The sequence below is a fragment of the Primulina huaijiensis genome, chromosome 7 (assembly GCF_012295235.1).
Source record: "Primulina huaijiensis isolate GDHJ02 chromosome 7, ASM1229523v2, whole genome shotgun sequence".
Taxonomy (NCBI): Eukaryota; Viridiplantae; Streptophyta; class Magnoliopsida; order Lamiales; family Gesneriaceae; genus Primulina; species Primulina huaijiensis.
This window is the reverse complement of record NC_133312.1, coordinates 7,979,548-7,990,754: the sequence shown is the minus strand read 5'-3', so window position 1 is coordinate 7,990,754 and position 11,207 is coordinate 7,979,548. Positions and strand designations below refer to the sequence as shown.

The following is an 11,207-nucleotide window of genomic DNA, read 5'->3' as shown; positions in this document are numbered from 1 at the left end:
TGTCTTTGTGGATCTGATGAACAGAGTGTTCAAACCATATTTGGACAGTTTTGTTATTGTATTCATTGATGATATCCTAATATATTCTAAGACTCGAGAGCTGCACCAGGAGCATTTGAGTACACTGTTGCAGCAGTTGAGGGACAAGCAGTTGTATGCAAAGTTAAAGAAGTGTGAATTTTGGTTGGATCAAGTTATTTTTTTAGGCCATATTGTATCAAAGGATGGGATTGCAGTGGATCCATCGAAGATTGAAGCAATATAGCAATGGCAAATTCCCACTACGGTCTCTGAGGTGCGTAGTTTTCTTGGTTTGGCAGGTTACTATCGTCGTTTCATCGCTGATTTCTCAAAGATAGCCCTGCCACTGACCACTTTGACAAGGAAGGAAGTGAAATTCAAGAATTTCATCTGACACAAGTCTCCTTATTCCATTTTCAGATATATGACCCAATCTTTTGTGCCATAATGCAGCTGAATTCTTACTGGTTAATTTTATTTTAGTGCCTCTACTTGGTTGCAGAGATTCATTAAATGAAGCAATAACATCCAAAGAATAAATATTATCGTAACCTGATAAAGAACCAGAACCAATCAATTTTGAATCGAGAAACAAATTGAATATTCCATTTTCATAAGAACAAGAATAACCAAATTTTTCCAGTGCAGAAATGGATATCAAATTTCGTCTAAAAGATGGTACAACAAATATTTCATAAAGATCCAAATATATTCTAGTCTTTAACAATAATCTAAATTTTCCTATTGTCTCAACTTCAACTTTGTTGTCGTCACCAACGTAGATGAATCTTTCAGTATTACTTGGTTTTCGGAAATCACGACAACCCTACATAGACACACTGATGCGAGTTGTTGCACCAGAATCTATACACCACGTGTGTCTAGGCACTGAAGTTAAATTAACCTCAGAACAAACCATATTCAGAAGCATACCTTTTTTAGCACGCCAAGCGTGATAATTACTACATTGTTTCTTCATATACCCATCACTGCCACAGAAAAAACCACCAGAAATTTGAGAATCACTAGGATTCTTCTGTAATTTTTTCGGAGGTTGTGTATCTGCAGCTTCTTTATCCTTCCTTTTCTTTCCTTTATCTTTCGAGGTAGAGGCATAATGAGTACATTCTGTCTTGTCTTGGTTCAACATTTCCTCTTCCTGAACACAGTGTGAGATGAGCTCATTCAGAGACCAAGTCTCTTTCTGACAGTTATAGCTCACCTTGAACTGGTTAAACTAGAAAGAAAGAGATATCAAAACTAGATGCAACAGCCAGTCCTCAGAGAGGTCACGCTTTAGTACTTTCAACCTTGAAGCAAGATGAGACATTTCTATAATGTACTCCTTGATGTTGCCCTTACACCTGTATCTCATTGAAACGAGGCTTACCAAAATTGTACCAATTTCAGACTTTTCACTTTTAGCAAACCTCTTTTCAAGGTCCTGAAGGAAAGCCTTAGCCCCAGCAATGTCACTAGACATTGTGCCCTTGAATGTTTCTGGAATGGCCCTTTTCATAATCATCATACACATACGATTCTACCTCTCCCACATTTCAAACTCCCTCTTTTAATCAGAGAAGGTCCAAATCCATTACTCCGAGAACTATCCATAAGTTCTCTTGCCATTATTTAAAAATTTTGAGCCATTTAACATATGAATAGAATTTATGTTGGAATGAATATTTGCAGGAGTCAAATCTGAACAATCTAAATAAAATAATCAATAAATTCAAATAATGTAAACCTCATAAATAGAATATCGAGCACTCCATTAATGTTTCATCTTTGGACAAAAGATTAACTTGTAAGTGATATCCTTGTGCAAACAATCAAACATTGATAGAACTATCATGTCAAATAACAACTTTTCTTTAGGACGATTAATATTCATATAGATCACATATACCAAAATCTTTTTGTATTTCAAAATAAAATTAATTTTCATAGAAGGGGTCCCTTTTGCGACATTTTACTTCAATTCATTTATTTAAAAAAATACATATAAACTTATCATTATTTGAACAATTGAATATTTAACCTTAAACCGAAAAAGGTATTTTTTTTAAAAAAAAATCTGAAATTCAGTACGGGTCGACCCGAATCCGTATGGTCTGATCCGGATCCATACCTTTTTTTTCAATTTTTCTCTAAAATATTTTGATGAACAAAACTGGAAGGGAAATCGAAATCTTATATCAAATCCTTAAAATTTTCAACCAAATCATTTTTACCAAAACTAGAAATTTAAAAAATTTGGTTTTCGTCCAAAATATTTTTCAGATCTAAAACCATATCAATAATTTTTTAGGAGTGGGTCTCATGTGAGACCGTCTCACGGATCCTAATCTGTGAGACGGGTCAACCCTACCCATATTCACAACAAAAAGTAATACTCTTAGCATAAAAAGTAATACTTTTTCATGGATGACCTAAATAAGAGATCCGTCTCACAAATACGACCCGTGAGACCGTCTCACACAAGTTTTTGCCATTTTTTAGATCTGAAACCATATCAAAAGGTTTTCCAGATCTAAAACCATATCAGAAAATTTTTAAACAAAATTTTATTTTCCAGATCTGGATCCATATAATATCAAAAAACATTAAACAAATCTCAATGATTCAAGCAAGAGTGACTCTGAACCACTTATTGGGGAAAACCTATAAACCGCAGAATCCATCATACTAAATCATTAAGAATTTGACTGAAAACTTAAGCGGAAGCGTACCTGAAGCAATAATCCTGAATTCTTTAGAACGTGTCTTGATCTTTCAGATTGACGCGCTCTTTCCTTGAGAGAAACCTTTAGTTTTCTCTTATAAACTATTTTCTAAATGAGGAAGAGAATAGAGAACGTGACAGAGCGTGATATGGGGACCATGACTCATATATATAGATAATGTTTATCATTATCTTTTAATATTTATGTTTTAGCCCATCATAAAACAGAAATTACACTAATTAGATATATTAAAGCCCAATAACCCTAAACCTTACTTGATCACTTTATTTTGAACTTAACTTAATAGACAACCCACAACGCATAATTATTCACATGTAAGCCCATATAAATAAAATTGATCCAACATTCTTTACTGGTCGGGAAAGACTAGGAAAAGATTTGTGCGCCACCAACAATCATTCAGAAAGAGAATAAGGTCTGCACATGAAAACTTTTCATCTAAGATATCTTGTTCTAATTTTGATTCCTAAAAAGTCATTTATATTCAGGAAGCGAGGCGCGAGTGATACTTCTAAACATAAATTTTCCTGTAGCTTTAGATATAACACTTCTAAAAGAAGTAATACATGCTAAAATGATTAAGTCGAGATAAGTTCAATATGAGATCAATGTGTACTACATAATCAAATATAAGATTTCATTAAATAAAATGTTGATTGTATTGTAACACTAAAAATCAAACAAGAATCCAATGCCATGTTAAACCAAACCAGATTTGCATGAAGTGGGCACAATAAAACAGAAACTTAACAAAAACCTGAACCGGTTGCGGAAAAGTTTCAGCTTTTGCATTGATTTACAACGGTTGGCAAGATGCTCCATTCCCAAATATGTCTAAGTTGTGCAGGTATGACATATTCAATGAACGTAGATCAACATATTTGATCCGCATAGTTTTGAGAAAGCAATCAGTCAATTCCCTGAAGTTAAATAATAGTTAGAACCTAAACTAATATTGAAATTGCTATTTATCATTTTGATGTCTGGAATATCAAGTAAAATTAACTTACTGGCAATTAGACAAGTCAAGATCCTTATTACTTTATCCACACGAATTAATCAATTCACTGATAAACTGATCAATTTCCCAAGAGAATTACAAAAATAGACACGTGCATGCGGGACATTTCTGTGCAACCACGCGCAGGCTTCCTTTGAAAGATCAGATCCACGTTTTTGTTTTGGAGAACAAAAATAACCTAAAACTCCACCACCAACATACTCATACCTTTCTTCTCCTCCCTACCATCAGCCACGGGACCACGGCCATCTCATCACCGCTGACCGACAGACCCTCCAGCGATTCACCATCTCACCGGCTGATCGCCGTCCTCCCCAAGCTGCCAAAAGACTGCTCCGAAAAGCACCCTCTCAGTTCTTATCATATTTACATTTTTTGTGTTATAATTTATATTTTATTCTATTTTATTTTACAAGAGAATATGTTTAAATCTTCATATTTTATAACTATTAAAAATTATCTTGCTAAACTAAATCAAAACATTAGAAAACAAATATGTGCCCAATCGCTGGTCTGAAACATACAACTCATCCAGAAAAGTTTATGGATATTATTATAAAAAAGTTGTCCGTCGCCTGAGAGATTCGAACTCTCGCGGGGAAAACCCATGTACTTAGCAGGCACACGCCTTAACCACTCGGCCAAAGCGACCCAATTGCCATTGCCGCGTTGTGTTTTATATAAATATTTTAATATTAATCTCAACCCAGAAAAATGGATTGCTGGTGCTGGATTTCATGGATCAAGATATGATTGCCGACGTTGATTAGAAATCTTGTAAGGGAGGATAGTGAAATGGCCACCGTACAGGCAGTATTGGGTAATTTAACGGTGTCGGAACGAGGAATTCTGACGGCGATCAACTCAGGCGCCTGTAGTCTATCTCTGAACAGCTCCGGATTCATAGTTCTCTGTTATTTATATTTAAAGAGCTTCGCAAGTTCTCCTTCAAGCTTGTTTTCTTCCTCGCACTTTCCGTAAGTGTTTTACGTTTTACCAAACAAATTTAGGTTAAAGGGAAAGATGGCTTGTCGAACTGAAAATTTGGGATTGCAGGACATGTTCTGCAGTTTCTTCGGCATCATTGGGTATGTGTGTTTCGAATGTGATCAGCTCTCACCTCCACTCATTTCTATGCAATGGGAAATTAACATTTTTCTCTTCTTTCTTTACACCTTGTTGTATTAAGGGATCCATCCATGGAAATTTAGGAAAAGGTACTGGGTTCTAACTTATTTTAAAAAAAAGATTCCTAAGTCAATTTACATAAATATCCCTATGTTTAAGTGTAAACATATCATTAATTTAAATTTTTAATATTAATTTCATCCATCTCATTCAGTCGACTCCAAACTAGATTTCTCTTCCGTCGATCTCCTTCCATTTCTTTTCCGATCATATTTCCTTTCCCGACAATTTTCGGCGCAGATCAAATCTAAACAAACTCAATCGGACAAATGATTGACAAAAATCTGATAATATAAACATTTATTTCGATTTATTGTTTCTGTTTCTTCGACTCACTTGGAAAAGAAAAAGGTCGACCAAATTTTGGGTAGACCAGCAAAATCGACAAAATTATGGTCTTATGCTTGGATCGACCCAAGCAACTCTACCCAATTTGGTCTACCCATTTTTGGGTAGACCAAACCACGACCAAAGAAAAGATCTTTGGTCGACCCAAATAATACTTTGGTCGACTCAAGCAAAATGTTGGATAGACTCTACCTAAAATTTTGGTCTACCTAACATCGATTAAATTTGAGTTGATTTAGTGCTTGTTTTTGTATTTGATTGGACATTGTATTGATTTTTTTAATTTCGATTTCAGTATTTATGGTGAAATTTTGTTGCTGGTCAGTTTTTTGGTCGACCAGAGTGATTTCTGGGTCGATTTTGGGTCGACCATGATGATTCCTGGGTCGACCCTGTTGATCTCTGGGTCGACCCATGTTGTTTCTAGGTTGACCATGGTTGCTTTTGGGTCGACCATTTTTCTAACACATGAATCCATACATTTGACAAATATGATCGATAATTACTTAATTTTGACGGATAATTATATAATTTTGATCAATGTTGCATGTTTTTAACATATGAAAAACATAATTTCCCAAGTATGTTCTATAGTGTTACATGATTATGTTACATGTTATGACATATGAGTCACAATTTCACAATTATGTTACATGTGTTTTGACATATGAGCCACAATTTCACAATTATGTTATATGTTTTAACATATGAATCACAATTTCACAACTATTTTACATGTTTTAACATGTGAATCACAATTTCACAACCAACTATGTTACATGTTTTCACATATGAATCACAATTTCACAACTATGTTACATGTTTTAACATATGAATCACATATTTAACTGGATCAACACAAAGTAGATCTTGTTGTTTTTGGGTCGACCCTTGTTGCTTTGCCTTTGGGTCGACCAAAATTTTGGTGTTGCTTGGGTCCCAAATTGCTTTGGTCTACCCAAATTGCTTTGTGGTCGACCAAAGCAATTTTGGTCTACCCAAATTGCTTTAGTCGACCAAGCAATTTGGGCCTAAATTGCTTGGTCGACCCTGCTAATCTTTTGCTTGGGTCTATCAAAGATTTAAATTGGTCGACCCAACATGGACCAAGTTTGGGTCGACCCAATTATTGTTTTTGTATCTGAGTTCTTGTAATATGTTTTATAATCATTAGACATTGTAATGATCTTTTAATTATTGGACATTGTATTGATATTTTTAATTTTCGATTTCAACAAAAACTAAAAGAATAAGATAATTAGAATAAACAAAAATTAATATAAAAAAAACAAGCGTGACACACCATGTAATTATGGGTCGACTAAGATGAATTCTTGGTCGACCAAAAAAATTTTGGTGGACCAAGAAAATTAATCTTGGTCGACCAAGTATTGGTCGACCAACTCTTTGGGTGGAGAATTAATTAAGTTGAAAATTTTAATTACAGTTAATATAATAATCATAAGTCAACTCCTTGTTTTTTTTTTAAAAAAATCAGAGTCTTTTTTTCTTAAATTCTTTATATCTCACTCCTACTTTTTTAATTGGCCCATCCAACTCTTTTGTTATGCCCAAGGCTACACAACACACTTTTTCTGCGTGGCTTCTTTCCTATGGACAACTACAATTGCATTCACTCTACACCGCACATTTGTTAGAATTAAAACTGATGTCGAGGATTTGGAGCCAATGTTTCATTTGTATGCGTGGGGTATGCTGCTCTTGGTAGCCAACCTTATTTGGCTTTTCCTTAGAATCCAATAAAAGTGATGCTCTTCATCGTTGGTTAAACTCCCTTTCATGCTTTTCTCTTCTTCTTGTTCTTAATTCGATGCCTAAACAAATAATTCAGGAACCTCGGTTGTCTTGACAGTAATACGCTCTATTGGCAATGACGGCGGTCACGGTCATATAAGTCGTATAGGCACATGGTGTTGGGCACAAACAGAGGAAAGGCAAGTATAAAGATGGCTTTATTGCTCTGTTTTAACAAAGAGTTATGGCTGATATTATACCTTTTTGGCCAATCAAAACCATGGAAGTTTATGGTCCACCATGTACTCTTTGTTAATTATGACTTTTTATGAATTTAAATACTTTTATCATTCAATGTGAACTAAGCCCAAAACAGTATCGTAGTCGGACACTTGCAATTCACTAGTACTGATGTGAGCAATTCTTCTCTCTCTCTCTCTTTTTCCCCTGCAGGCGGTTCACTTTATAACAATTTATGCTCCTCTCTGGGGCGCAATTCTTTTCAACGGCATCACCTATTTTCAAGTGATACGCATGTTAAACAACACAACTCGTGTATGTAATAATCTGCATCATTCTTTTACTTGTGCATTCTTCTCAGATCGTGTTTTGTTGGTGGATTGAATTCACATTAATGTGGAATTTGTTGTTCCAGATGGCGGTTGGAATGTAATGGGCAAGCCAATCAGATGCCCAGCCAGATATGAAGGTTTTCATTTTTCTTTTCCTCCTATGAATAGAACATCCAGAAACAAGGGAAGAAAAATCCCATCTATTAAAAGAAACAGACTGTATTTTTTTGCTGTTTAGCTGCTCTACACTTCTGGCCTTTTTTCAATTTCTTGAAAAAGCAGTGGAATGCTTCCTTATTTTTTCACTCCTCCCGTCTCAACAGGTGCTGAATCGATGGGGTTACTATCCACTTGTTGAAACGTCATCTACTTTTTAACTTTGAAATCTTACTAATTTTTTTTTTTTTGTAAAAGTCAAAACTTGCATAACTCAATATTTCAAAAATCCACAAATTAATTTAACATTTAAAAATCTTAAGTGCATAAAAATCTCTAAGTCGTCAATTAACAAAAATCTTATGTCAATCTTTAACAGGATCAAAACTAAACTTCAAAATAAAACATAAAAATCTCTAAATAAATCATTCTCAAAATTTTTATTTCAAAACTTCAACTATCAAGTTAATGCGAAAATAAGTGTCCATATGGAGTGTACTGCCGGATTCGATCCACTCAAGCGTCACACCTCCCTCAATATCATCCTCACCTACAACCATCCAAACTTAGTGAGTCTAATGACTCAACACATTCTAACCATGAGTAACAAATAATACATATACAGGCACATGCACGAAAATCAAATTTTTATTGAAAATAAGCTTGTAATCATAAATCATTTAATCGTAAAGCTTTCCATTATCATATATCATTTTGGGTGAAGTTTGTGTTGGATCTCGGTTTTCTACGTGCCCAAACGCAGCGGAAGTTTTAAAATTTTTGATCTTGACATTCAAGATATATTTGGACACTCGTATGATTTTAATAAATAACCATAGATAGGGAGTTTAAAGAATATACCTTTAGTGAATTAATTCACTTGGCACCAACTACGCCGGTGTTAGCGAACGTAAATCTTGTTGTAAATCCCTACGAACTTTCATCAATCTCCTTCTTTAAACTTCGAATCAGGTCTACGGCCGGATTATTTGTTCCTCTTCTAATTTGCACTAGAAAATTAGAAGATGTTTTGCGTTTGAGATCAAAAACACAAAATGGTTCAAAAACCCTTTTGAGAGCAATAACAATTATCCTTGGGAAGAGCCGAAAATTCTGAAATTTTCTTGTTAAGGCTCTCGGATGTGCTTCACATCAAATAAGGATCAAATCCTTATTATTATTTCTAAACATTACTTTACTTAATTAATCAAATTAATTAAGTAAATTAAAGATTCAAAAAATTATTTCGTGCTTCTTGGAGAGGGAATTTTCGTGAGTTTCAAGAATGGAGAGTCTATGGAGGCTAGGTTTTTAGGTCTTCCACTTCAAATAAAACATCCATGGCCCAATTACCATAATATAATAATTGGGCTCATTTAATTAACATTAATGAGCTTGATTAATTAATTGGGCTAGTCCAACTAGTTTAATTAATTAATCAAAGTCCATTAAAAACTTTAATTATTTAGTATGTTGGACTTGTAATCCTATAAGCCTATTAAACAAACTTCCCACCAATTTTAATTTAATATTTAATAAACCCAAATTTTCTGTTTAATAAATTAAATTCATTATAAATTCAACATTTGAATTTATTATATAAATTGTAAATTCAACTCCTTGAATTTTATCACCTCCAAAATTTAATATTTAATAAACTCAACATTTGAGTTTAATAAATTAAATTCTCAAATTTTATAAATTCAACTCCTTGAATTTATTCTCTCAACGGGAACAAACGATCCAGTACTTGTGTGACCCTCAATGGTTCAGGGATACAGCTAGTCGTAGGTTCACAACTCCTTATGATTCAGAATAACATTTATTCTTATTCGGGCTTACCCTAGTTAGCCCCATTATTTTCATCAACACCTTGATCAAGAATGTCAGAACTTATTTCTGATTGCACCCATCGGATCATGGTAAGAACGTCTAGTAGCATCGCCCCATGATCCCCTAGGTATCACTAATAGTCTACAAGAACCAGTCGATTATGATTAACGTACAGTACAGTCCCTTTATCTCATATATCCCGATCGAATCTGCAACCGTTGGTTCATCGAGGGTTGCATATTAATTCGATAATTATGTGACACATATAATAGTGGCATCGCGTGTACTATCTGGAAAACTCCTTCTCCAACGTACATCTCATACTCTGGCCAGAGATTCCATGCACTATTATTACTTCAGATCACATAGGATATCCACACCCGTAGGTGAGCAGTGAATCCTCGACTACAATGCACTAGCTCCTATAAGTGTCGCAACTGTACCCAACCTCGCCACCTGATGACACTCCTGGAGCCGGTAAACGAGTCAAAGCACAGCCCTAGCATATAGAGCCTCAGTGTTGTTCCGGGTCGTAAGGATTAATGGTGTACGATCATAACCACGGACTTATCCTCTCGATGAATGATAACAACTTGGAAAGTCCGAGGGAGGGTTGTTCGGTATAATCAAGATATGACTACCCATCTGCATGTTTGGACATCTCTATGCCCCTACCAAGAAGCACAGTACACAACATCACAGATGCTAGTCTCAAGCTCAAGCGACCTTTATCCATGTTTTAAGCGGCTGAATCGACTAGGAACGAATTTAGAATATGCAGTGTTTACAAATGAGTTTCAACATCGAATTACGACTCATTTGTATTAAAGCATAATCAAGAACTTTATCTGTAACGCCCCGAAAATTTTAAGGTTCACGTAAACCACATGCGCGCAAGTTATTAAATTCCTTGTATTTTATTTAATTGTTTTAATTGCATTAATTAATTATGTTGTGCATGATTGCATGTTTAAAATATATTTTTCTACATTGTTGCATTAAAATGTATTTTTTAAGGATATTCGAGTTGCGATCGAGGAACGGAGACCGATGACTGAAAAATAGAAAATGATTTTATTAAATAATTGTTTTTAATTATTTAAAATATGGGTTATGCTTTTTATTATTTTTGAAAATATGGGGTTTTGAGGTGATTTTATATGCCGGGACGTAATTTTTATCGGTGTTGGATTTTCAACAAAAATGCGAGCTTTTTGGCAACCCGGCTAATAAATTCACAAATTTATTTAAACAAAACTATTTTTAGTATTTTAATTAAAGACTAATGGGCCTAATTAAACCCCTAATAGGCCTAAGCCTTGTTAGTAAAATAATTAAGTATTTAAAATGTAATTTTCCCCTAACTTCCCCCACAAACTCTCGCCCACTTCTCCAACACAAATCAAACTCCTCCTTTCAACAATAATACACGGCACACACATCATGTTTTGAAGAGAAAGTGTTCAAAAATTCAAGGGGAAAAGCATCAAGGTTCTTCAAGTTTTTCAAGCCAACGTCTTCTCGTCTCGTTCTTCGATTTGTCAACGTAAAATCGTGCGTTTAAAA

The 11,207-nt window shown here is 34.6% G+C and overlaps 1 long non-coding RNA gene and 1 other non-coding gene across 2 annotated transcripts in view; one reads left to right on the top strand and one right to left on the bottom strand.

Moving 5' to 3' along the window:
* Window positions 1-4,358: 4,358 nt before the first annotated feature.
* On the bottom strand, window positions 4,359-4,440 carry TRNAS-GCU (transfer RNA serine (anticodon GCU)). The gene has a single exon. It is a non-coding gene; the product is annotated as a tRNA-Ser (tRNA).
* A 2,447-nt stretch (window positions 4,441-6,887) lies between these two features.
* Window positions 6,888-11,207, top strand: part of LOC140981838 (uncharacterized) — a 6,672-nt gene continuing 2,352 nt past the window's right edge. Inside the window, exons 1-3 of the long non-coding RNA XR_012176142.1 lie at window positions 6,888-7,280; window positions 7,534-7,635; window positions 7,736-7,789. This is a non-coding gene — a long non-coding RNA (uncharacterized lncRNA). The remainder of the gene's footprint in view (window positions 7,281-7,533; window positions 7,636-7,735; window positions 7,790-11,207) is intronic.